This window comes from Hemicordylus capensis, chromosome 6 (genome assembly GCF_027244095.1).
Source record: "Hemicordylus capensis ecotype Gifberg chromosome 6, rHemCap1.1.pri, whole genome shotgun sequence".
Classification (NCBI taxonomy): domain Eukaryota; kingdom Metazoa; phylum Chordata; class Lepidosauria; order Squamata; family Cordylidae; genus Hemicordylus; species Hemicordylus capensis.
In genome coordinates this window covers 69,409,663-69,437,158 of record NC_069662.1, presented here as the reverse complement: position 1 = coordinate 69,437,158, position 27,496 = coordinate 69,409,663, and the positions used below count along the sequence as shown (strand labels likewise).

At 41.3% G+C, this 27,496-nt stretch overlaps 1 protein-coding gene across 13 annotated transcripts in view; it reads right to left on the bottom strand.

Moving 5' to 3' along the window:
- The window catches only part of LOC128329859 (poly(rC)-binding protein 3-like), a 469,417-nt gene that overhangs the window by 153,006 nt on the left and 288,915 nt on the right, over window positions 1–27,496 (bottom strand). The window lies entirely within an intron of this gene.

The window sequence follows — 27,496 nt, the reverse complement described above, 5'->3', positions numbered from 1 at the left end:
AGAAGCCATCAGGCAGCCAGCTACAAACGTTTTTTGTTTTTTTTTAAAGAGCCTTGATGTCTGTTGTAATAATTGCTCTTGCACACGCACAACTCACTAGCAAAAGGAAAACACTTCAGTTTGCAAACCGAGCTGGCTGAAGGCTCAGCTACCTGCCTTCCTCTCCTTGTATGTGCCCAGTCCACAAGCAGAACACGTGGGCGAGCAAAAGCAAACCACCTTTGCAATTGCTAGCCCACCCCCCCTCCTCCTCCCACCCGGGTCCCTCCCCCCTCTCAGCTTCCACCACGAGGAGATGCCGCTAGCTGGATGCTACACATTCCCTTGGGGAGACGCTGAACCCGTTGCCCCAGCTAAAATTGCTGAGATCGCTGAAGATGATTTAAAACATTAAAAAAGCAGAAGAGGAGAGAAGGAGAGCCCCTCTCACTTGCTCGCAGATTCCCAATTTTGCTGCTTTTAAACATGCTGTAATTTGTCTGTAATTCTCTCTAATTGAGGCTCTGTTTTTATTGTGAAGCTTTTCAGTTTTTTTTCCATGTCCTTGCTGTGGCGATAGAGGGAAAAGGAAAAGGCGCCCCCCCCCCTTCCACTCCCATGCACAAGATATCTCATTATGAAAATATTCAAAAATCCAGAAAAATCCGAAATCCGGAACACTTCTGGTCCCAAGCAGTCCGGATAAGGGATACTCAACCTGTAATACAGATTTTAAAAGAACTGCATTGGCTGACAATATGTTTCTGAGTGAAATACAAAGTGCTGATTATCCTCTCTAATAAAACGCTTGGTGTCCGTCCGTGGACTGACACCAAGCGTGTGTCCGTGCCTCCCTGCCCTGTTCTGCGCCTGCGCGAAGCGCAGGCGCAGAACAGGGCAAGGGAGACACGCTCGCCGGCACCGGCAACCATCTTGGACGGCCAGAAGCAGCCGCCCCGAAGAAGCCGGAGAGGAGGCGGGGGAAAGTGACCGAGGCAGCGGCAGAGCCGCAGCCTCGGCCAAAATAGATGGAGGCCGGGGGCGGAGCGGAGCCCATGTAACTTTAAAAAAAAAATTGCTCCCGCAGCCGACGCCGCCGACCGCCCACCCTCCTTCCCAGCTGCCGAGTCCCCCTTACCCTGGCCGACTGCTGTCGGCCGAAGACTGCCCTCAATTTAAGAGGCAGAGAGGAGCTCACAAGCAGAGCTCCTCTCTGTGCAAAGCCTCTTGCCGAACTGCCGCTTTGGGCGCAAGGGACGCAAGCGCCCAAAGCGGCAGTTCGGCAAGAGGCTTTGCACAGAGAGGAGCTCTGCTTGTGAGCTCCTCTCTGCCTCTTAAATTGAGGGCAGTCTTCGGCCGACAGCAGTCGGCCAGGGTAAGGGGGACTCGGCAGCTGGGAGGGAGGGTGGGCGGTCGGCGGCGTCGGCTGCGGGAGCAATTTTTTTTTTAAAAAGTTACATGGGTTCCGCTCCGCCCCCGGTCCCGGCCTCCGTCTCCCCGGCCTGGCGGGGGCAAGTGCCTGGGCCGATTTGGCCCTTAAAGGTGGGGGGGGCGTACGGCGGAGGGAGGGGGAATGGCGGTGGGGGGCCAGGAGCGCCATTACTAGCGCCCGTTATTCAACAGGCCCAAATTCACTTGTTACCTATAAAGCCCTCAGTGGCTTTGGCCCAGATCTTAAGAGAGCACCTTCTCTAATATGAACCCTGTTGCCTATTAAGATCATATGGAGAGGTCCAGTTTGCCAGCGGCCTGTTTGGTGGCAACTAGGGACTGGGCCTTCTTTGGGACTACACCAGGGCTTTGGTATATGCTTCCAGTCAAATTAAGAGTCTCTCTTTCTCTTTGCTTTTCCTCAAGGTGTTCCTCAAAACACACCTCTTTGAGGTGTTCCTCAAGACACACCTATTTTCTCAGGCTTTTAACTGAAATTAATGTAAAACTATAATTGTTTTTATCCTATGAGATTATGACATTTTATTCCATTAAATTGTTTTGTTTTTACTCTGTTTTATATTTGTTACGTTTTAAATTGTGTACACTGCCTAGAGGTGAACATATCAGATGGTGTATAAATATGATAGATAGATAAAATTTTAATTTCAACCAATATGTAATTATGAGTATCCATATACAGGACTCAATTGGGACTAGCTCTGCTTCCCTTCTGAGAGTTGCATTAGAGGTTTGTTTGTTTGTTTGTTTGTTTGTTTGTTTGTTTATACCACCCCATATACAATCTCAGGGCCATTTACAACTTAAACAAACAGTAGCTAAAACCTAAAAATCATATTAAAAAGATTACTATTACCATAAATAAAACTTTAAAACCCTAAAAAATAAACTAAAAGCCTAATGAAAAAGGTGTGTCTTCAAAAGTAGTTTAAAAACAACCAGAGATGGGGAGATTCTGACTTCATTTGGGAGTGTGTTCCAGAGTCTCCGGGCAACTCTAGAGAAGGCTCAGTTTTGGGTTGTATGGAGAAATGTACATGCAAAGTGCTGGAGAGAGGGGGGGGCCAAGAGTTTCCATAGCAACCACACATGGAATGTTAGGGGGAAGGTTTGACTAAGAGTCAGTTGGTGACAGTTGGAGAGTTAGTTAGGAGTTGGAGAGTTAGTTGGGAGGTACTGAGTAGGACTGGGGAACAAAAAACTAGCTCATACCTAAGAGATATATTTAGAAAGAAGGTCAAGATACACTGTGTTGAGTCTAGCAGCTGACTTATTTGGCAACATTTTAGTGAAGTTTATGTGCCCTGCCTTGCAGAAATTGTTTCCATCTTTTGTAAATAAGAAACTTGTTCTTAATTGTTTTTACACCTTAAGCTTTGTTACTTTTTTGATGCACTGAACATATACGCAAACATGTGCTCACGAGGTTATGTGACCAAGAGGTTATTTATAACTGGAGGCCTGTTAACTTTTGGACAGCAAGGAGACTGGAAGTTGTTCTAAGAGCTGTGTTGTTGGGTTTGAACATTTATACATTACTGCATGAGAAGAAGAGTTGGAAACAATGCAGAAGGCTAAAGATAAGTGGCAGCAGAACCAATCCCAAACACAAATGGCCAGAAGACTTTCTGTTCCAAATCCAGGCCCAGGTGAAGGGAAAATGCCTTCAGATTTGAATGAGACACTAGTTGCTATGAAACAGTTATTCGAAGCAAATTCTGGTACTTTGCAACAAGTCGGCCAAGATATACAAATATTGAATAAAAGAATATCTAACATTGAAGAGACAGTGAAAAAAATTAGCTGATGACAATAAAGAATTTAAAAGAAGGGTGGAAAGTTTGGAGCAAGATCTGGGATCATTAAGAGACGACAGGGAGAAATTATTAGATCAGATCGCTTTGTTGGAACTGAGACAAAAAGAGCATTTTTTGAGGTTCAGAGGGATCCCAGAAAAAAACTGGTCAAGATATAAAGAAGGTTCTTATGGAGGAACTAGCAATACTTTTGGGAATTCAAAGTGAAGAGATGGAGAAGCAGATAGATTCAGTTTTTCGAGTAAACTCTGCATATGCTACAGCAAAAAAAGTAGCGAGAAACCGTATGGTTTAATATGGTTCAACCCCAAATCGAATACAGAGCAGATATTGCAAGCACATTTTGCTAAAGCCCTTAGCATTGAAGGCCAACAGATAAATTTTTTGAAAGAAATACCATCCAGGATCTTAAGGAAATGTAAGGATTACAAATTTTTAACAAATGCCTTAAACACAAATGAAATATGCTTTAGATGGGAAGTGCCTGAAGGGGTCTCCTTTTTTTACAAAGGGAAGAGAAATAGAATTACAGAGCTCCTCAAAGTGCAATAATTTTGGCGTAAATACAAAAAAGGTGTAACCCCGGAACATTCAGTGCCTTCAGCACAGAACTCTAATTAGTCAAGATGGATTGCAAAATTGTGTCATGGAATGTCAATGGATTGAACAATAGAATTAAAAGGACAATTTCCCCCCATTTTCTTAGAAAACAAAGATTGGACATAATATGTTTACAGGAGACACATACTAGGAAACAAGACAGAAAATATTTGGTTAATAGGGCCTTGGGGTAAGAATTTGTTCCCTCTGATTAAAAAAAAAAAAAAGAGGGGTGGTATTTTATGTGAAGCAGCAATTTGAACCCAAGTTGATTTTTAAAGATGAAGAAGGTAGGGTGCTAGCTATGGAAATTACAGTTTGCAGAGTTAAAATGGTGATAATTGGAATTTATGCACCCAGTGTGGGGGGGAGTAGAATTCTATAAATATTTAGAACAGAAAATGGCTGAATTATCAAATGCTAATTTAGTTTTACTGGGAGATTTTAATGGGGTCGCCTCTACAACTTTGGATAGAAAATCTGATATGGTGGAAAGGAATTTAGAAGGCAGGTTACCAAAAGCCTTTTTTGATTTAGCAGAACATATGGACTTGTATGATTTGTGGAGAATCAAAAACTCAAATGCAAAAGAGTATACCTATTTTTCTGAAAGATATAAATCCCATTCAAGAATAGATATGGTCTGGACATCTAAATTTACCACACTGTGTATGAAAAGAATGGATATTTTGCCCAGAACTTTTTCAGATCATAATGCAGTTTCCTTTACATGGAAGAAGATAGGAACAGTATCCTTTCGTTGGAAATTGAATGAATATTTGTTGAAAAAAGCAGAAATTGTGGAGAAAGCCAAAAGGAAGTTAAAGGATTATTTTGAATTGAATTGAAATCAAGGAATGGATAATAAGATAGTTTGGGATGCAGGAAAAGCACCCCAAACTATGCAGGTTATCAGAGGTTTTTTTATACAATAGAATGCACACCTTAGAAAACAAAGGGGATTGAAAAAAGAGGGACTATTGATGGAGATTTCAAAAAAAGAAATAGAATTCTTATTTATTAAGGATAAGCAAGAGACTATTCAAGTTATTAAAATGCTTCAACAACAACCGTCTATGTGGGTATTAAATGAAATTGAACAGAATTTAAAGTATGTGAAGTCATTTGAATTTGCAAACAAACCAGGCAAGTTATTGACTTGGAAAATTAGAAGTGAGAGAAAGAATAAGTACATATCCAAGATATCTACAAAAAATGGACTTTCTTATGATGAAAGGGAAATAAAAAGGGATTTTTTCAGATAATACTCTGAATTATATAAAGAAAACAAAGTAGAGGATATAAAAATTGATAAATTCTTGAAGACGCAAAATATTCCACAACTTACTAAGGATCATATAGGAATTATGAATGCACCAATATCAATAATGGCATTAACGGAAGCAATAAATCAAAGAAAAGTTAATAAAGCACCTGAGCCGAATGGTCTGTCAGCTTTGTATTACAAAACCTTTATTAAAGATCAACTATTACAGTCTTTGCAATTGGCGATGAATGATATTCTGTAAAAAGGGAATATGCCTTGGAATATGTCTTGGAAATATGCCAACATTGCATTAATTCCAAAACCTGATCAAGATCTAACGCAAGTTAAGTTTTACAGGCCAATTTCACTGTTAAATAATAATTATAAACTTTTTGCAGCCATTTTGGCAAGAAGAATGAAGCTTGTATTAAGAGCTTTTTTTCATGAAGATCAAGCAGGGGTTTGTTGGTTTGTTGCCAAAAAGGCAACTAAGAAACAATCTGGGAACAGACTTGAATGTATTGGAGTACTATGAAAAACATAGTGACAAACAGATAGCTATGATTTTTGGATGCAGAAAAAGCATTTGACAATGTCTCCTGGCAGTTTATGTGCAAGTTATTGGATGCAATGAGAGTTGGTATTAATTTTATTAGGGCCATTAAGACAATATATTCGGAGCAATATGCCAAAATTATTATAAACGGGGAAGTATCAAATAACTGTAAAATACAAAAAGAAACTAGACAAGTTTGTCCGCTTTCCCCATTACTTTTTATATTAGTTCCTGGAAGTGCTTTGTAGAAACATTAGAGAAGATGACCAAATACAAGGCCCGAAAGTAGGGAAACAGGAGTATAAACTCAGAGCCTTTGCAGATGATGTGGTGTTTTTTCTGGAAAATCCATTAGGAAAGGTTGGAAGGCTCTTGGAAAAAACAGAATAATTTGGCCAATTGGCTGGGTTTTATATTAATAAGAGTAAAATGAAGGTGTTGACAAAAAAAATATGGACCAGAAATCAAATGATAAATTTTATGAGATACGTGAATTGAAAGTGGAGAAGAAAATCAAATATTTGGGCATCTGGTTGACAGATAAAAACTCTTTGTTGTTTCCAAATAATTTTATTAAAATATGGAATACAGTAAGAATTGATTTCCAAAGATAGACTAGAATGAACTTATCTTTAATGGGAAGAATTTCAGTTGTGAAGATGAATGTTTCACTGTAAATTAAAAAATTTAAATGAAGTACAAAATTTGGCTAGCAATTGGTTTCAGTATCATCAACTAAATGAAATTTATAAAAAGGATCTTAAGGTTGGGTTTGTGGATCAAATGTCAAGATTTGAGAAGGAGCTGTGTGGAAATGATGAAAGATTAGTCTCTAAGATGTATAAGTTGTTGCTTTTGGAGGAGAGAAGAGATGAAGTGGTTAAAATGACTATGATAAAATGGGCTCAAGATGTGGGTCATAATATAGATATGGCTGCTTGGGGAAAATTATGGAAAATTGATTTGAAGTTTACTGCATCTTATACTTTAAAAGAAAATTATTATAAGATGATGTATAGGTGGTATCTGACACCGGGGGGGAAAGTAGCATTAATGTATAAAAATATTTCAACAAATGTTGGAAATGTGGACAATGTGAAGGAACTTTTTTCCATATGTGGTGGTCATGCAGGAAGTCATAGTCCTCTTGCGATATGATATACAATGAGTTGAAGAAAATCTTTAAAGTGACATTTCTTAAGAGGCCAGAATCCTTCCTGCTGGGAATAACTGAAAGAGAGTTCTCCAGAAGAAATTCAACATTTTTAATGTATGCAACCAGTGCGGCCAGGATAGTATATGGGGGGGGGGGGGGAAAGACACCAAATTGCCCTCAAAAGAAGACTGGTTGATAAAAATTTTGGAATATGCTGAGATGGCAAAGCTTACAGGACTTATAAGAGACAAAAATTATGGACTGTTTTAAAGAAGATTGGGAACCATTTTTGCTTTACTTAAAAAATTATTTTTCTAATATGGACTTTTCAGTAGGGTTTTAAATACAGTAGTAACAGCAGGTTGGGTTGGGTAAAATCGAGTAGTATTGTGGAGTATGTATGTTTTGAATTATTATAGCAATGGTTTATATGTACTGTTATTGTGAACTGCGCAGACAGGAAAGCGGGAAGTGAATATTTACTTATGTGTAGAATTAGATAAATGAATGTAATTTGAATGTAAAAGCTATTGTATAATCCAATAAAAATTTAAAATGCAAAAAAGAGAGAGGTTATTTATTGTGAGCAGGGTAATAGGCAATCATACAGTGGCAGCAAATGAAAGTAATAACTTGTTAAATTCCATGAATGTGGTGACACAATTGATGTAAAAATTATCAAACATATCACCTCCCTGGACTTGGGAGGGGCATCAGAGTGGGTTGCTGACAGGTTGCCACCAAGCAGGCTGGTAGCAATCGCAACCTGACTTCCCCATTGATCTTAATAGGTTCATGAAGAACAAGGTGCTTTCTTAAATACCATGGGCCCAAGCCATTCAGGGATTTATAGGCAATAACCAGCACTTCGTATTTTGCCTGGAAAGTAATTGGCAATCAGTGTAGTTCTTTTAAAATAGAAGTAATGTGGTCTCTATGGGTGGCCCCGGAGACCAACTTGGCTGCTGCATTCTGCACCAGTTGCAGTTTCTGGACTATGTACAAAGGCAGCTCAACACAGAATACATTGCAGTCGTCAAGCCTGGAGGTTACCATCATATGCACCACTGTTTTAAGGTTGTTTGTCTCAAGAAATGGACGTAGCTGGTGTATCAGCCAAAGATGATAAAAAGCACTCCTGGCCAGTGCCTCAACCTGAGATATCAGGGAGAAGTTGGGGACCAGAAGTACTCTCAAGTTACATAACTGATTTTTCAGGGTACCTAGATTGAATTGCTTCCAGGGAGCGGAGGTCTTTATATTTACCCAATTGTGCACCATATGTTAATTGTGCTATGACCTTCCCTTGGAAAACTTGGATTGCTGAGGTTATATAAACCACCCTTCATAAATAAAAATCTAAGGAAAACTGATCTATTTCTTTGAGCCCCTTGCATAACATATGTTACTTGAGCCCTCCATGATTCATTATACTGAAAAACTACACCTAAGCACCTATACAATTTAACTTGCTTGACCTCGTAGCTGTTAATCTGCCACTTATGTTTGATGTATCTTTTGGCAAATATCATAATTTTGGCCTTTTGATAATTTGTCTAGAGTCTTTCTTCAATACAGTATGTAGCAAGCATTTGGAGAGCTCTTCAAAGACCAATTTCAGTAAATGCTAACATAACTGCATCATCTGCATATAGCAGCATGGGAATTGAACATGTGGCCAATTTTGGTGGATGCAAGTTAGATTTTAATAGGGATTAAAACAATAAGTTGATATAATAATCACATAACAAAGGAACCAATATGCAGCCCTGTTTCTGTACCAAAACTGGACATGATAGATCGAATCTCGCTTTCAAATAGTTGTTATTATGAGTTCACAATACAAATGAGTTCAAGCAACCAGAGATCTATTGAAGAAGCTTCCAATTTCACCCACAATCTATCCCTAAATATAGAATCAAACACCAATTTAAAATTGATGAAGACAGCAAACAAGCTCCCTGTGACCTTGAGCTATACTTCTCTGCCAGATGCTGGAGGATCATGCATTGATCTATAGTAATTTTTTTGTAATTTGTAATTTATTTATTTTGGTCATAGACCAGTAAAATACAGTAAAATTGATCTATAGTATATAGATCAAGTCTTTTAGACTTACTCTAAAACCCGCTTGTTCTTCAACTATAACATCCTCACCATCCATCCACTTTCACAACTTCCAACAAAAAATGTATAGCCTATAACTTGCTTACTAAACTAAGTAGACTAGCAGGAAATTAGGATATTTATGTTTCATTGTTGGCAATGCAATACCCTCCCCATTTTAACAGTTAGTGCTCATTCTAAAGAATGAAAGAATAGAGGATACACGGACCAGAGAACAAAAACATATACTGGGTAGTATATATACCGTGTATAAGAGTCTATTCACACACACAACTTACATGAAACGAGGATAAATTAAACATATATTATGAAACACACAAATTACTAAAGAAATTGCCTGTGTTCTAGACCCCAAAAAAGTGTGGCTGAAGGTCAATTAGACCCATGGTCCTTATACATGTAGATATATAGTCCTTCCAGATCTTTTCTCTTGCTGGTTCTGTGTTCAAGTTGTTACTCCAAATGTTACTCAAAATTCTTCCAGATCTTTTTCCTTGCAAGTTCTTATTCTAGTAGTAGCTCCTTGTACAAATGTTGCTCCTTCTGATAGATGCTCCTTGTCCAAAAAATACCCAACAGGTATCCTAGGTAATTTTTACCTGTTTCCTCCTGCTTGAACAGGACTTCATCAAGAGAAGTGAGCGGAATACACAATAACACATGTATCATTTTAAAATACCTTCAACAAATTATGTTAACTCAAAGGGTTAGAAATTTTTTAGTAATTACTCACATTTATTTCTTCCAAAGTGACACTGCACCTACCAGTGGTTTCTAAATTAGAAATCCTACTGGATACCAAATTGTACTGGCTTCAAATGGTACGGATAATGCTTAATATATCCTACAGTGTCTGCCAGATGTTTTCACTCCCCTTTGATCAAAAGGGATGTGCTTCATTATCCAATCTCATCTAAATGACCAATTATATTTATGTACATGTGTGAAGAAACAGCAATGCTAAGCTTCCAAAGAAGCCGTGGACCTTTTGTCCCATTTAAATTCCCAATTATACAAATACTAGTGTTTTCAGGCCCGTTAAATAACGGGCGCTAGTAAGTGCTCCGGGCCCACCCCCACTCCCTCTTGCCCTCCCCCCTCCCCAGAAGACTCTTGCGCTCCACCCACCACCCACCCGGCAACTTTACTCACTGGACGAAAGTCGGCCCGGGCCCAGTCTTCCCCTCGCCACCGCCTCCATGGCCACGCTGCTGGTCTGGTCCGGTCCGGGCCGCTCCCGCCCCCGCCTCACATTCCCGGAATCATTCGGGTGGAAAGAAAACATAATCGGCAAAGAAGAAGTGTGGAGCTCGTGAAAAGAGTTCCTCCCTGTGCTATGCTGCTGCCCATTCTGTTGCTATGGACGCGAAGGACGCAATAGGTGTCCATAGCGGCAGTTTGGGCATTGGCTTAGCACAGGGAGGAGCTCTTTTTGTGAGCTCCTCACTTCTTCTTTTTGGATTATGTGGTTTTTTTTCCGCCCGACTGATGCGGGCTGGAGTGGGCAAGGTGGGTTTGGGCAGCTGGGTGGGCGGGAGGGCGGTAGTTGGGGGCGGCAACCTTCTCATGGGCGATTTCGGCCCTGAATCCTTGGGGGGGAGCGGGGAAGGTGTTTTTGGGCAGCTGGGAGGGCGGGGGGTGAGTGGGGAAGGTGATTTTGGGCAGCAGGGTGTGTAGGAGCTGCGGCGTGGCCAGGCCTCAGTGGCGGCTTTGCCGCCACCTCGCCCGGTTTCCCCGTCCCCCTCCTCGGTCTTTGTTTTCTCTGTTTCCCCCACCGCCATTGCCCCCGGCTTATTTGGTTTGGCTGCTTCTGGGTGCCTCGGCCTCGTCTCGGCCGCAGCTCATGGCCGAGGCGGCGGCTCTGCCGCCGCCTCATCCAGTTTTCCCCTCCGTCGCTTCTCCGGCTTCGTTGGGCGGCCGCTTCTGGCCACCCAACATGGCCGCCGGGTGCTGGCGGTCGTGCCTCCCTTGCTCTGTTCTGGGCATGCGCTGTGCGCATGCCCAGAACAGGCAGGCATGAACGCACGCTTGGTGTCTGTCCACGGACAGACACCAAGCGCTTTATTAGAGAGGATAATATAGAACCAAAACGTAGCTCATATAAAAGCTTATCAAAAATATATATGATAGTCCCATTCTCCAACAGGAGAGACTTTACTCTTTTAAAGGGGATGTCCATCAATCTTGTGAAAAATGTTAAATCTCACCCCACTAAACCCCCATTCCACATCCAAATCTCTAAATAGGGCCAGGATAAAAAAACAGCGCATTGTGCCTATAGATAACTGGAAAGGTCAGTGACCTGATTTAAACCAAAAGGCTCTAAAGTCTGGAGCTGATGTATAAAAAATGCCTCCCTCTGTAGGAGGGCAGTTTTGATATTTGCATAAGAAAATTATTTTTGTTTGTACCTATAGATGACAAAAAAATTCAAAATTATTAAAGGAGTGCCCTACCTGCATGAAATGATCAACCATAGGGCATTCCAAATTTTGGTTCCTAATGCGAGAGCGATGTTCCAAAATGCGAGATCGAACTGTTCTAGTTGACATGCCTACATATCTCACGGAACATGGGCATTGTATGATGTTCTTGGTGGAACAGTTAGCAAAGAAGTCCAATCTATATTTTTTGCCAGTATTATTGTCCCTATATTCTGTGGTTTGCAATGCCATAGGGCATGCCACACAATGACCACATTTGAAAAAACCTTTTGGTTCCACGACCTCCCTCCGAGGTAGGCTATCCGCTCTAACAAGAAAATCTTTGAAATTGGGACTTTTTCGAAAGGCTACTAACGGGAAGTTAGTGCAACCTGGTAAATCTGATACTAATCTCCAATGTCGTCTGATGATCTTTTTAATTCTATAACTTAGAGAAGAATATTGCATCGACCATGTAATCCGAGATTACTTCCTATTGATTTGTGAAGCTGTCCTAAGTAGAGATAATCTATCTCTAGTCTGTGTCCTACGTCTGGCTTTTTGTATAACTTGAGTGGGATAACCCCTTTCCATTAAATGAGAACTCAATTTATCAGTTGCTGACTCAAAATCCCTGGAATATGAAAAGTTTCTTTTAAGCTGCAAAAATTGACTGTACGGTAAGGAATTTTTAAATTGAAAAGGATGAAAAGAAGAATAGTGTAAAAAAAAACATTTCTATCAGTGGGTTTGGTATACAACGTAAAATGTATTCTATTAGACTCACTGATATTCACCCTAGTGTCAAGAAAAGGAATAGTCCTATGATGTACTTGACTGGTGAATTTGATGGTGGGATGTATAGTATTCAACCACTCATCAAATCTCTGAAATTTGTACACATTTCTAAAAATTAAAAATATATCATCCAAATACCTTTAAAAAAAGAAAATTTCTTCAAAAAAAGGGTTTCAAAGTGGATTTAATATAATGTTATCCTCCAAATTTGACATGAACAGATTGGCTAGATTGGGGGCAATTTTATTCCCCGTGGCTATGCCCTTTATTTGAAAATAAAATTGGGTTTTAAAACGAAAATAACTATGCTCAAAAATAATATCCACAAGTTCCAATTAAAAATAAGAAGGGGGATCCCAATCTGGTCTGTTGTCAAAAGCCTCTTGAATGACCAAATGTGCCTCCTCTAGAGGTATATTGGTATATAATAAATTCACATCCAGGGTAACCAACACAGAATTCTTAGGAACTAACATCCCTTCTGCCTTAATTATAAAGTCCCGAGTGTCCTTAATGTACGTTTGTACTTGAAGAACCGAAGATTTCAAAAATTGTTCTATGTACGATGGTATTGGTTCAAAAACAGAATTGGAGCCAGATACTATGGGTCGGCCCGGTGGATGAAATAAGTTCTTATGTATCTTGGGGAGGGTATAAAAAATCGGAACCCTAGGGTATTTGTTGACCAAAAAATCAGCTAACCTGTCAGAAATTACACCCATCATTAAAGTTTCATGGACCACAATGTTAATGAGTTTCTGAACTTTCAAAGTGGGATCATGATCATTGGGGACATATGTAGTCCGATCAGCCAGCTGAGTATTAATTTCTAGATCATACTTTTCCCGATCCTGAATAACCAAAGCCCCACCTTTGTCCGCAGATTTTATAACTGTACTACCATCATTAGACAGATCCTGAACAGCTTCCCATTCTTCCCTTGTTAAATTTCCATGTTTGAATTTCATAAGTTTATATTGTTTTTCCAATTTATGTATATCTTTTTTAACTTCATTCATGAAAATAGTAACAGCGGGATATTCAAGATATGGAACAAAATGGGATTTAGGTCTAAATCTTTCCTGATCAGATTCCTGGGTATCCCCAAACATAATCCGTAATTTTATGAGTCTCTCCAGTTTGAATAAATGCACCTCTAATTTAAATTCATCATGAAAAGACAATGGAACAAAGGACAGTCCTAAATTTAGAACTTTATATTCCATTGGAGAAAGCGCTCGACTGCTGATATTTATCACTATGTTTTCCTTCTTGTTGGTGGGCGTGATCTTGGTTGAAAATCCCCCCCCCTTTAAATGAACGTTTAGAAGCACGTTCCAGTCGTGGTCTACTACCAGCAGGAACCTCATTCTCAAGAAGAGCACTAGATGAACTATAACTTGCTTACTAAACTAAGCAGACTAGCAGGAAATTAGGATATTTATGTTTCATTGTTGGCAATGCAATACCCTCCCCATTTTATCAGTTAGTGCTCATTCTAAAGAGACAGTGAAGCTCTTCTCACAATCTGGTGGGTCTGCGAGGAGAGCAGGCTTAGCCCGCTCTGCCCGCAGATGATAATGCCTGCAGCCTGGGTGGCCGGATCGGCTGCCCACATGGCCACTGGCTCCATCACGGAGCTGGTGGGTGCTGCAGAGATTGGGGGCTGCACAGTCCCCAGAAGTTCCACAATGCCCCACACAAGCACACGGGGCATTCTGGAGAGACCCCTGAGGCCAGGAGGTGGGCTGCAACCTCCTGATGGGGGTCTACTTGTGTGTCACCATGCACCTCTGCGGCACACAAGCAAAAAAATGAGCTTAACGGAGTTCTTGCTCCGTTAACCTCATTTAAGGGGAGGGGGAATTAGACAGGCTAGCTGCCTTGGAACCACCAGGCTCGCCGGCGAGCCCAGTGGTTCCCACGATCAGCAGAAAGTGGGCTTGGCTCCCTTAACCTGCTTTCTACTGATCATGGGAATAGCTTCACAGTATTGAAATATATAACTATAATGAAAGAATAATTATATAAATATAATGCATTTCTTTAAAAGCTGCAACATATTCTACATTATAGTACAGTCATCATTGTGATATACTACAATATATACAACACTATCTGGGAAGGTGCACACAGAACACTGGGAAGTGAAGCCCTTTCTAGCACCTTCCCCATAGAACTCTATGGGGAAAGCTCTAGGAAAGACTATACTTCTCAGCACTTTGTATGCATCTTCCAGGATGGCACTGGAGTTTAACAGGTCTATGTTTCTCTTAAAGCACTCACTCCCCAGTGCTGGAGAAAGTACAGCACTGCATGGAAGTGGAAAATGGCTCTAACATTGGAAATTTTTGCCAAAATGGTCCCTACTTGAAAAATAGTGAAGATCACTGGCTTGACAATAGTGAAGTTCCCACTGTAGGAACAAAGACTTTCCACTGCCTAAGACCTAGAAGTTGGCAAGCAACAAACTGGGTTCAGTAGGGTTTTGTGAATAGGCCAACATTTGCTGAGATCACCTCGATATGTTTTTATAAATTAGGTATAAAGTGGCCTGGCCCATGGATGGGCATGGATGAGGATGGGCAGCCTTGGAGGATCACTCTCTATCTGACAGAGAGTTGACTGATAAAGAGAGTATGAGGTGGTGGTGGGAGAATAGGAATGCTACAGTCCTGGGCAGGCTTAGTTAGAAGTACACCATTCTGAACAGAGAAGACCTTGAGCTAATATATCCTGTATCTTTTCACTTGTACACATCTATACAGCTCACTAAGTCCATGTCTTTGCATTGTCCACGCAAGCAGCAATAAAATGCTGACCATGCGTATGGCCCCCATGCATGCGGGGATACCATGTGCATGCTGGCGCCATACGGGGGTACTTGGGCTGAGCGCCATCCTGGCAGGAAGCTGCATGGGGTGGTGTATCTTTCTTAAAGCTCCTTCATTGTTGCTGACCATGCAAATGGCAGCCACACATGCGCAGAGACTATGTGCATGCTGGCATTGCATGAGGACAGCTGGGGAGAGTGCCACTGGTGCGTGATGATAGCTGGTGGGGGGGGGGGGTGTACCGCTGATATAGTAAGTGGTGGCGAGCAGTAGAGGAGCGGGTATGTACTTGCTATCCTCTGTTTTAAAGATGTCGGAGATATGCTGCGAATTGTGCTTCATGCACATCCCTATTCTAGACATGGTTTCGATCCTTTCCAGCATGAAAAGCTTACGTTGTGGAAGAATATCTGTTTAATGATTGCTAGTAAATCTTTGATTGGGCCAACTGGGCCTCCCACAACGTCATTACACTAGATCAATTGATCTCTTCTGAAGCTGTTTTTAAATCTTTGAGAGCTGAGTTTGATTTAATCTTTAAATGCTAGCTGGCAGTATATGCTGCTACAGCATTTACTATCACAGCTTTTTGGTCCTGATGAGATTGCAGCTTCTGCAACTCCATTTCTATTATTAGACCTGGAACCTGGATTGCATGCACCTAAGCCTGTAACCTTGCTCTATCAGAAGCTTAAATACATTGACAAGATTGATATTGATTATATCCAAGATCTTTGGAACAATGACCTTGAATACCCTATCTTATTAAATCAATGGCAGGTTGCTTTGAAGGCAGTGAAATATGCCTCTTTGGATCTCAAAATGAGGTTAATATGGCAGAAATTTTTATTCATTGTTTATTAATGACACAGTGGCCAACAGATTGGAAGTGGTCAGTCCACACACTCATACCAAAGAAAGGAGACTTAACAGACTGCACAAGGCATCGCGCAATATCTGTAATGTCACATGCTAGCAAAAAAATGCTCAGGATCATCCAACGCAGATTAGAGCCCTTCATGGAAAGGGAAATGCCAGATGTTCTACCTGGTTTCAGAAAAGGCCAAGGAACAAGAGACATCATTGCTGATGAATGCTGAATAATTGAAAAAGTCAAAGAATACCAGAAAGAAGTCAATATGTGCTTTCTTGACTACAGAAAAGCCTTTGATTACGTCAACCATGGCAAGTTGTGGAATATCCTTAGGAAACTGGGCACCCCAGAACATCTCATTGTTCTCAGAGAAACCTATACACAGAACAGGAAGCCACGGTCCAGATGGAACATGGTTAAACAGACTGGTTCCAGATCAGCAGAGGAGTAAGACAAGGCTATATACTTTCCCCTTCTTTATTCAATTTATATGCTGAACATATACAGAGAGAAGTTGGATTAGAAGAAGATGAGCATGGTTTTAAAGTTGGAGGAAGAAATATCGATAACCTGCACTATGCTGATGACATCACTCTGTTGGCTGAGAATTCAGATGATCTACAAGCTCTAGTAATGAAAGTCAAGGAACAAAGTTAAAAAATGGGACTACAACTAAATGCAAAGACTAAACTAATGACAACGGGTATAGCAAACAGCCTCAGAATTTACAATGAAGACACTGAAGTTGTGGATAGCGTCTGCCTTTTAGGATCAACCATCAACAGTAAAGGATCCAGCAGTCAAGAAATACGCTGCAGACTAGCACTTGGTAGGGTTGCAATGAAGGCTTTGGAAAGGATATTTAGGTGCCGTGACGTTTCTATACCTACAAAGATTAGGATAGTTCAGACAATGGTTTTAACTGTGACACTCTATGGATACAAAAGTTGGGCTTTGAAGAAGCAAGATAGAAAAAGCATTAACGCTTTTGAACTTTGGTGCTGGAGAAGACTTTTGATGGTACCATGGACAGCCAGGAAAACAAACAAATGGATCATAGAACATATCAATCTAGAATTTTCACTTGAGGCACAAATGACCAGGCTCAAACTATCATAGTCTGGACACTATGTTAAGATCCAGCTCCGTTGAGAAGTCCATAATGCTGGGGAAAGTTGAAGGAAAGAGAATAGGACGACCAGCAGCAAGGTGGATTGACTTGATTACGACTATAATGAATGCACCACTGAGAGACCTTAACGGCCAAGTTGAAGACAGATCATCCTGGAGGGAATCTATCTATGTGTTCGCTCAGAGTCATCACCAACTTGACGGCACTTAATCAATCAATCAATTAATAAATTGATAATAATTTATTGATTGGGTTTTTTAAATTTGTTGTAGGCCTGGACATGTATTAATTGAAAGTCAGTATTTAAATAATATAACATTAAAATACCACTCTTGAGATGATTTTAAATATTTTTTCCAATTGCTTAGATATCTGGATATTGCTTAGATATCTGAACTAATGTCTTGCTTAGATATCTGAACTAATATCTGAACAATTGCTTAGATATCTGAACAACTCCTATTACCTCAGCCCAGCCCCAGGATTATGCAGAGATCAAGAAATTGTGTAACTGTCTTGATAAAAAAGCCCCCAAATAAAACAAAATAAATGAATTACTAGATGCCTTCTGCTGCATAGGCACACCCCATGTATGCAGCCTTAGTCAGGATTAGTGATGTGAAGGCCCAGAAAAAAACCTGGGAAAATGGGGGGGGGGGTTTACAAAAATTTTGAAAATTTGAAAATGAATTGCATTATGATTTTTTAAAATTATGCATACAATATTTAAGAAAAGGTGTTCAGATATATTCATATAAGGAAATCTGTCTGGCCTTTACTCTCTCAAACTTCTTGCTTGCTTCAGATTCCTCCATCTTCTATAAGCATGTGAAAAAAAACTGGTATATGTCTGGAAATATACCAGATCAAGAAATAAAGGAACATGTGAAAAGGTAGAGAGGCTTGTCTCAATACAGGCAATTCCGTTTTCATAAGTCATTAAGATGATAAAAATGAAGGTTTTATGAGCAAAACAGCCACCTAATGGTGCAGTGGGGAAATGGCTTGACTACCATGACAGAGGTTGACTGTTCGAATCCCCACTAGTATGTTTCCCAGACTATGGGAAACACCTATATCAGGCAGCAGCGATATAGAAAGATGCTGAACGGCATCATCTCATACTGGGCAGGAGATGGCAATGGTAAACCTCTCCTGTATTCTACCAAAGACAACCCCAGGGCTCTGTGGTCACCAGATGTCCACACCAACTCGATGGCACACTTTAAGAGCAAAACAGGTTATATATAATAAATGCTCCTAAAGAAACAATGAGAGTTTAAACCTGTAAAGGGTGCTAGGAAACAAGTATGGCATATATTTCAATTTCCCCCAACATTTCTATATATTTTTTCTGAAGGGGGGGGGGTTAATGACTTCAAAATTTCCAGAAATTTTACTTCTCTAGTAAAGATATATCAGCTAGTGTAGAATATATCTGAATGTAGGATTATAGCTTGCAATCTTGTGCATCCTCATCTGAGAATAAATCCAGCTCAGTGGGATTTACTTCTGAGCAAACATGCATAGATGCTGTTACTCATTCTTTTTTTTCTAAAACCAAAATCCTGAGTCTCTGCAATTGTTTCTTCCTCATAGGGAAGATGATTCAAACTACTACAAAAGATTCGTACTTAAATATTTCCATTTTACTTTGGTTTTTTAAAAATTCTAAAAAAAAGTCTGGTGTCATCAGAACAATTGGTGGATTTTCTGTTTTACATATAATTACTACTATTCTAAACACTGAGGGCCCCCTCCGTTTGGTTCATTACTGTGAAAGCAACTCAAAATTAGATGTATTTGGGCTCAAGATTTGACATGAACAGCTCTTGGAGGAAATAAGTCTATATATGGAAAACTATCTCCCCTCATTAATCAAATATTTCACGTAATCTGCTTCATTTGATAAGTAAGAAGTGTCATCACAACCAAGCCATGTTGTATCCCTGTTCGTTCTTGTAATATATTCTTGGGGAAAATAATGGATTATGCTATTTTCTTTGTCTGAATAAAATATTTCACTTCCAGAGATAAAGATGTACTCAGCCGAGCCATTAAACAGCTACATAAAATGAAGCAACAGAGCAGAAGTAGCAGATTTAATTACTGCTTAGAGGTAGGAAGGGGAACTAATTACAGGGTTCGTAAGCCACATTTCTGCCCTCTCCTTTACCATGTGCTTTGATTGTGCTCAGTGAAGCTCTGCAGACTCAGCAGCAATACACAACAGGATAAAATATTTTCACAATAGAACTGTTTAAATATAAAAATGAGATTTTTGAAAATGGAGGCTAGCATTTGGCCAGCTTGCCTTGTTCAATAATTCAGTAGATGAAGTAATTTTGTATTATGGTAAGTATGTGAAAATAATATAGTAATGTTCAAATTAATTGATTATGAATAGCAAGCTGGTTACAAGAGACACAGAGCTAATTTGTACATTGCATAGAAGAGGTGAGAGAGGAAGAGTGAGGTCTGTTTCTACGCCAGGATTCTGCATATCCACTGCTGAGAGATATGTTTGATCCCGAAACTGGGAAAATAAGCATTCTTCCCCTGCCACCCACTTCACAGAAGAACTAGAAGTATGAGTAGAGAAACTGCAAGCCTCCTGCTTAATCTCTCAAAGCTTCTGTGGAACCAAAAGAAGCTTATAGAAACAGAGTCTTTAAGATAGAAAGAACAGTAATTATAGAAAACCAACAATTGGGCAAGATGCATAAACAGCACTGATCATATACCCATCAGCACTGATCAAACTTTTATTTGTTTATGGACACGCATGAGTCAGTGCAAAGCTGGAGGGTTCTAGCCTTCCAATAGCAAACTGAATACTGTAACCCATATTTACACTGTCCTGTATGTAGATATGTGCTATATTGTCTTGCATAAGAAGGCCTCTTAATTTGTGGGTTCCGTTCCTGCCTATTTCTGTGGATAACTAAGTCACAAATAAAGAGACCTTAACCCCATGGAGACTGGAGAGTTAGGTTCCTAAGCACACTGAAGTGCACTGAAAAATCACAAGAGAAAGTGGTAGAGCAGAAATAAACACAGTATCTTATTCTCTTTTGGGGGTTTGCCCCCCAAACTTTCCGGGTTTTTGGTGTGGGGTTTTTTTTGGCAGAAACGAGTCACAAAATGGCTCTTTTCTACATCTTGCCTACAAGATGGTGGCAGGTAATGACATTGGAAGTCATTTCCGGCCACTCAGGAACCACAGATGGGCAAAAATAGCCCTATTTTCGCCCTGTGAATAAAGAAACTGGGTCCCTATGACCTGATCCAATTTGCAAATCCATGAATGGAAAATACACAAATAATGAGGGTCTCCTGTATTTTCTCAAGTGCTATCCTACATTGGGAGACATTTCAGGAGTTGGCCTCTATGCAACTTCCTTTCCCCCAGGCTGAGATCAGGAGAGGATGCATAGAAACCCCTGATGGGAGACATCTTGGGAGATCAGCAGGGGGTTGCGGCAGGTTCACATGACATGCTCACCAGGAGCACGTGCTTGCTAGACACCAGAAGTTCCCAGCTTACTGACTTGTGATTGTGTGAACACACACACACACACACCAAACTTAGAAATGCATTAAATAAGACACCAAAGCAATGTACAGCAATGTACAGCAGAATACAGCTACTGTATAGTGCAGAATACAGTATAGTGTAGTGTAAGACACTACAAAAATTCAGCAGCTGAAAATGAGAGAGAGAGCACTTCTAGTTTTGCAGTTAAAGATCCCTAATTGCATGAAATGAATATTCTAAACAAGTAAAGCGGTAACTCTACTGTTAACATCTTTATAGCCAATAGACACAGAGGATGTGCCCCATAAATGAAACTTATTTTAATGCAAACATTTTTTTTCTTATAAAACTAAAGCAGTAGTTACTTAATATTCAATTTGCAATACTCTGATGTGGAATGGAATATTAAATAACAGGATGGGGTGGGGTAGTTTGGTGATATTTGTTATCACAGTATAATGTGAAGTCTACAAACATCGAAACAACAGCTTAACCTGTAAGCTCAGCATGCATAAGGTGAATCCATTTTAGGCTGGTTCAAATGAACAGCAGCCACTACACACAATAATGTCAAAGCTGCAGAGAGAACATGCCCACCCTGATGTCACTAAAAGATGTGCCAATATGATCTCACCATGTCTTTTAATCATGTGTGAGGGGTGTTCATCAGAATCACACCACTACACATGTCACAAAACCCTGCTTAAACCAATTTTTATAGCATGTGTGGAGGGGCCCACATGCAATTAAAGGATGATCTGAGATCGTGTCATCATAGCCTTTAGTGATGTGGTGGTGGGCATGTTCTTGCACACAGCCTTGACATTATCTCATGCAGTGGCTGCTGTTCATTTGAACCGGCCTGATCAATTTTTTTCAGTGCAGCTATCACATGATAACTGAAATTTCCAATACATGGTTCTTGCAACTTAAGATATTTATTTCAATAACTACAAAGAACACATATTGCTAGGAAGAAATCTTGGCCTTGATTAGTATAACACAGTAATGGCAAGGTTGTATACCAGCCAATTATCCTATGAGCCTCTTTCTCTGTTGCAAGGCAAACCCCTCAATGATAAAGCTATCAAAAGCTAGGAGCTTATATATAGTACAGACTTAAACTGGTTTAGCAGTCATGCCTAACTTATGTGAGAGAGACCTAGGCTAAAGAATTGTCACCACGCCATATCAACATTCCCAGGATTCTTTAGAAAAAGCTGTAACATTTACAATGGTAGAAAAACACAACATTCATAGTGTAATCAGGCCCTGGATCTTACAGTAGGAAAGGTGAGTGCTGGGAATAAAGCAGATATAGATACATACAATCCATCTTACGCTATCAGACCATGGGTCCTCCTAGTCCAGAATTGTCTACTCCAACTTGCAGAAGTTCTCCAAGGTCTCAGGGCAATATGGGGTGGGGGTAGGACATGCTTGATGAGGGGAAGGCGCACTGTCTATATCAAAGCCATTAGGCTTGTGCATTTCGATTTGGGTACAAAACGTTTTGTGCCCAAAAATGGCAGTTTCGGAGGTTTTGTAACCAAAACAAAATCAAGAATTAAAAAACAGAGATTTTTGTTTCCAAATTGAAATGACTGTTTCGGACAGAATGCTTTGTTCTTTGCAAAAGCATTGCAATTGAAATTGACTTCTCTGACTCTCTCCACTCCATCTGAGGCACTAAGTGATTAGCAGAAGATAAGATATGCAAAGAGCTCTTGAACCTGAATGGTTTAGTTAAGTATGTGTTGTATTCAGTGTGATTGAAATGCAAACTGACCTTGCAAAGAGATTTGGAAGACAGCATTTTGAGACAGAAATACCCAAATATCTTTGGGAGCTCAATGCAATTCCAAAGCTCTTGCTAAAAGCCATGGTATAAATTGTGTGGAGAAGCTTTTAGAGAAGCTGGTTAAGAAAGTTCTGAAATGACACAGGTTTTTCTTTCCAAAGGTTTAGAAAGAATCTCTTGACTTGTTCAGGGCTCTTTTGAAGAGCTATTTTGTTTTTCTTCTGATTTTTATGAGTTATAGTGGTGTCTAAGTTTGCCCAAGCTGAGCAATCTAATGTAATTTAGGCCACAATGTAATTTGATGGGACATGATGTCTAAGCCAGTGGTTCACAACTTTTGCCATTGCAGGGACAGATCATCCACATGGGACTACAGGAGACAAAAGGAGGGGGGTGGGGAATACCCCTGTCAATCTATTGACATCCCCAGGAATCTTAGTTGCTTCTCTCTTTCTTGTAACCATAACCCATGGTTTTGCACTTTCTTAAATGCAGTGATGATAAATCTAAACAATTATGAACAGTAGGCTGATTTGTTTGGGCTATGGCTCACTCCACTTCAGTTAAATGAACATTTGTAGCTGTTCCATAGTGCCAAGGCAGTTTATTGGTCTATCTTGCTATCTCAAATGACCTGTGGTCACTGTTCCATGGGGAGGGAGTGTTTTTATTGAAAGACTGCTTGAATCCACAAATGGGTTGTGCTGCTGTGCTAGTGCCACAGGGACAGGCTCCCACCTGCTGCAAAATTCTCAAATAACTGTGCCAAAAAATTAAGTGTTGCTGTTGTTCATCATTCTCTTCACTCTTTCAACTTGTTTATGTGGGGCTTCAGGGGCAAAACAGTGGGTTGGGTGGCAGTGCCTCAAGGATGGTGCACCCAGATTCGAAATAGGGCAAAGGGCTGGTTTCTTAGGAATGTTTGAGGTTTACGCGTCTTTAAGATTTTTTCCCCCATAGGGAAAAATGGAGGTTTCAGCAGCCCCATAACTCCACCTGGGGGGCACCGGGATGGCCTGAAGCAAGTGGTGGTGTAGTGCACAGAGGGTGCCAACCACCCCCCTGGATTGCTAACCCATTGGGGTACTGGGCTTTGTTGTTTCTGAGGTGTTGCGTTTAGATTCTCTGGTAGTAAATGAGATTTTTAATGAAAAACCATGAATCCACTCTCATAAGCTACTAGAGAATCTACGCTCAGAACACCTCTAGAACAACAAAACCCTGTACTTCATGGGTTGGCAACCCATGTGGGTGGTTGGCACCCTATGTGCACTATACCGCCACTTGCTCTGGGCCACCCCAGTGCCCCTCAAGTGGAGTTATGGAACCTCAGGAATCTCCATTATACCCTACGAGGAAAATGTGAAAGACGCGTAACTTCATTAATTCTTTAAAAATCAGCCCTTTGCCAAATTCCTCTGAAAAAATTGTGATAGCTTCCTTGTACGAACTGGGCACTACCACCAACTCCACTCCACTCTGAGCCACCCCTCCCCCCACCCTGCGTGAAGCTATACTTTTCCTGAAACCTCCATCATACCCTATGGGGAAAATCTGAAAGACACGCAAACTTCAAAAATTCACCAAAAATCAGCAGTTTGCCCAATTCCTTTGAAATTTTTGTGGTAGCTTCCACTCATTGGGCACTATAGCCCCCACCCACTCCTTTGACCATGTGGCCCATTGTTTAATCTGAATTAATTTGGATTCGGATTAATTCAGATACAAAACAAAACTGAGGTGATTTGGAAGGCTTACAGTAATTTCAGACAAAATACAAAATGGGGTTGATTCTGATTTGGTACAAATCGAAACAGAAAAAATACAAAACGCACAACCCTAAAAGCTATCACACCGTCCTTCTCCCTTCCAAGGAGACCCCAGTAACTCTCCCAGCAGCCCACCTTGCTTGAAGGTGCTATTAAATGCAAAGACCACAGCCAGTCAGAAGGTTATCCTGGATGAGCACACTGAACTGGTATGCATTACGGAGACATGATTATGGAGGCCTGGTGCATTATGAAGACCTGGTTGGTTACAGAGACATGGTGGGATATGTAAATCTTTCCCGGCTGTACCAGTGGGTTTCTAGGTGCAGCATTAGCCAAGGAAGGGTGGGCAGGGAGGTGGGGTTGTCCTGGTTCATTGGGAGACCATCCCCCTCACCAGATGCACTGTCCGCCATTCTGACCAGTTTGAGTGCCTCCATGCAGTGATGGGATCATGAGACAAAGTTGGGATTCTGTTGGTATAGTGTCCACCCCACTGTCTAACAGTCTTCCTACTTGAGCTGCTTGAGGTGGTCTTAGAAGTGGTGTTGAGGACCCCAAGGCTGTTTGTCTTGGGGGACTTTAACATCTGTGCTGAGGTCCCTTTGTCTGGTGCAGTTCGGGACTTCATGTCCTCCATGATGACCTTGGGCATGTCTCAACTTTCTAGTCCCACACATGTGGCAGGCCATATGCTCAACTTGGTCTTGGTCCAATGGTGGACAGCAGTGCTCTGTGGATAGTCCAGAAGGCCTGAATACCATTGTCATGGATGGATCACTGTCTGGTGAAGACTGGACAGAGGTGAAGATTGGACCCAATACACCTCTGCAGGGGTGGGGGATCAGTTAGGATGGTCCACCCTCGGAAGTTTATGGCTGGATTCCTGATGGCTTTGGGGGATTTTCCTGTTGAAAGAGTGGATGATCCTGTTGATGCTCTGGCCTCTTTTGGTATGAGGAGATGGGCTGGGTGATTGACATGGTTGTGCCTAGGTATTTTCTCATGACCTGCTGAGTCCAAACCACTCCCTGGTATACAGGTGAGTTGTGGACAATGAAGCAGGCTGGTAGACAACTTGAGCATCATTGGCAGAAAACGCAGAATGAATGTGGCCAGACACAGACAAGAGCCCATATCAGGGCCTATTCTATGGTGGTGATGACATCAAAGAAATCCTAGTTTTCTGCCACCATCAGATATGCTCAATGCTGTCCAGCAGAGCTTTTTTGAGTGGTTCAGGGCCTCCTATGTGAGGGCCCAAAGGCCATCAAAGAGAACCCTGCAAGCATACCCCTGCTAACTTGGCAAAGAGGCACCTTTTAATGTGGTGATTCTCTTTATTTAGCAGGGGGAGAGTAACTGGCCCTATCCACCCCCAGCTCAGTACCTCCAGTGACTGTTGCCGGTGTCTATCTTATGTTTCTTTTTAGATTGTGAGCCTTTTGGGGACAGGGATCCATCTTATTTATTTATTTATTGTTCCTCTGTGTAAACCGCCCTTTTTGGAAGGGTGGTATAGAAATCAATTAATCAATCAAATCAATCAACCCTCAGCAGCCCCCTCTGGTCAATTTGTCTTACATGTTGCTGATAAAATCTCTCATATCTGTTCTGACTTAGATGCTCAGGTTTTTGCAGTACCAGAACTAGATGTTGCCAATACACCATCTAGTCTTGTTATATTTGATGGGTTTTAGACTGTGTTGCCTGAGTGGACAGGCTGCTTGGAAGGCTGAGGCCTACCACGTGTGTGCTCAACCGTTGCCTTGAAAGCTGGGATTGGGCCCATGGATGGCGAGGGTGGTGAATGCCTTCTGCAACAGGGGGTGGTGCCCCCTCAACTTAAGGAGGCAGTCATTAGGCCCATCCTTAAAAAGACTTCTTTGGACCCAGATTATTTAAATAACATTTGACCAGTTTCTAACCTCCCCGTCTTGGGTAAGGTGTTGAAGAGTGTGGTGGCGTCTCAGCTCCAGGCAGTCCTGGATGAATCTAATTACTTAGATCCTTTCCAGTCTGGCTTGGATAGGGGATGGAAACTGCCTTGATTGCCCTGGTGGATGACCTATACCAGGAGATAGACAGAGGGAGTGTGACTCTGTTGATTCTCCTGGACCTCTCAGTGGCTTTCAGTACCATCCACCATGGTATCCTTCTGGGTCGTCTCTACAGGTTGGGACTTGGGGGCATGGTTATATGGCAGTTCCGCTCCTACCTGGAGAGTCAAACTCAGAAGGTGATGCTGGGGGACGCCTGCTCCACCCCCTGGCCTTTATGGTACCACAGGGAACTCTTCTGTCCCCTATGCTGTTTAACATCTACATGGAACCTCTGGGAGAGGTCATCCATGGTTACAGGCTGTGGTGCCATCAATACGCTGATGCCACCCAGTGCTACTTATCAGAAGACACCAGGGAGGCATTAGATGCCCTGAACCATTAGATGCCCTGAACAGGGGCTTGGAGGATGTTCTGGACTGGGTAGGGCCAAACAAACTGAAACACAATCCAGACAAGACAGAAGTACTCAGGGTTAGTAAAACTGATCACCCAAGAAGTGAAGTAAATCTAGTCTTGGATGGGGTCACACTCCCTCTGAAAGACAAAGTCCACAGCTTGGGGTGTTTCTGGACCTGATGCTGTCCTTGGAAGCACAGGTGGCAGCAGTGTGCAGAGGTGGGTTTTTTTAACCAACTACAGCTAGTACACCAGCTGTGATCCTACTTGGAGAAGTTGAACCTGATCTCAGTCATTTATGCTTTGGCAATGTTCAGATTGGACTACTGCAATGTGCTGTATGTGGGGCTGCCCTTGAAGATGGTTCAGAGGCCTCAGCTGGTCCAGAATGCTGCTGCAAGAATGCACGTGGGTGCAAGTCACTTCATGAGTGTCACATCCATCCTGTGGCAGTTTTATTGGTTACCAGTCTGCTTCTGGGCTAGATTCCAGGTGCTGGTCTTGACATTTAAAGTTCTACACAGCTTGGGGCTGGGGTACCTGTTGGACTGCATTCATCCATATGAACCTGCCAGGGCCCTCCACTTGGCATCTCAGGCTCATAGCCCTACCACTAATAGAGATCTAGTCAGCAGGGACTACAGACAGGGACTTTTCGGTTGGGGCCCCTCAGCTTTGGAACACCAACTCTGAAGAGCTTCGCCATGCTGCCTCCCTCAGTGTTTTTAAAAAACAATTGAAAACACATCTTTTTAAAGAGGCTTTTAAATGGGTTATCTACTGCTTATATCTGGGTTTCTTTAGTTTTTATAGTTCTCAGTTTCTAGCTTTTTATTAATAACTTTTAATTTGAAACTTTAAAAAACACAATTGTAATTTTAAATGTGGTTTTAGACTGGTATTTTAACTTGGTT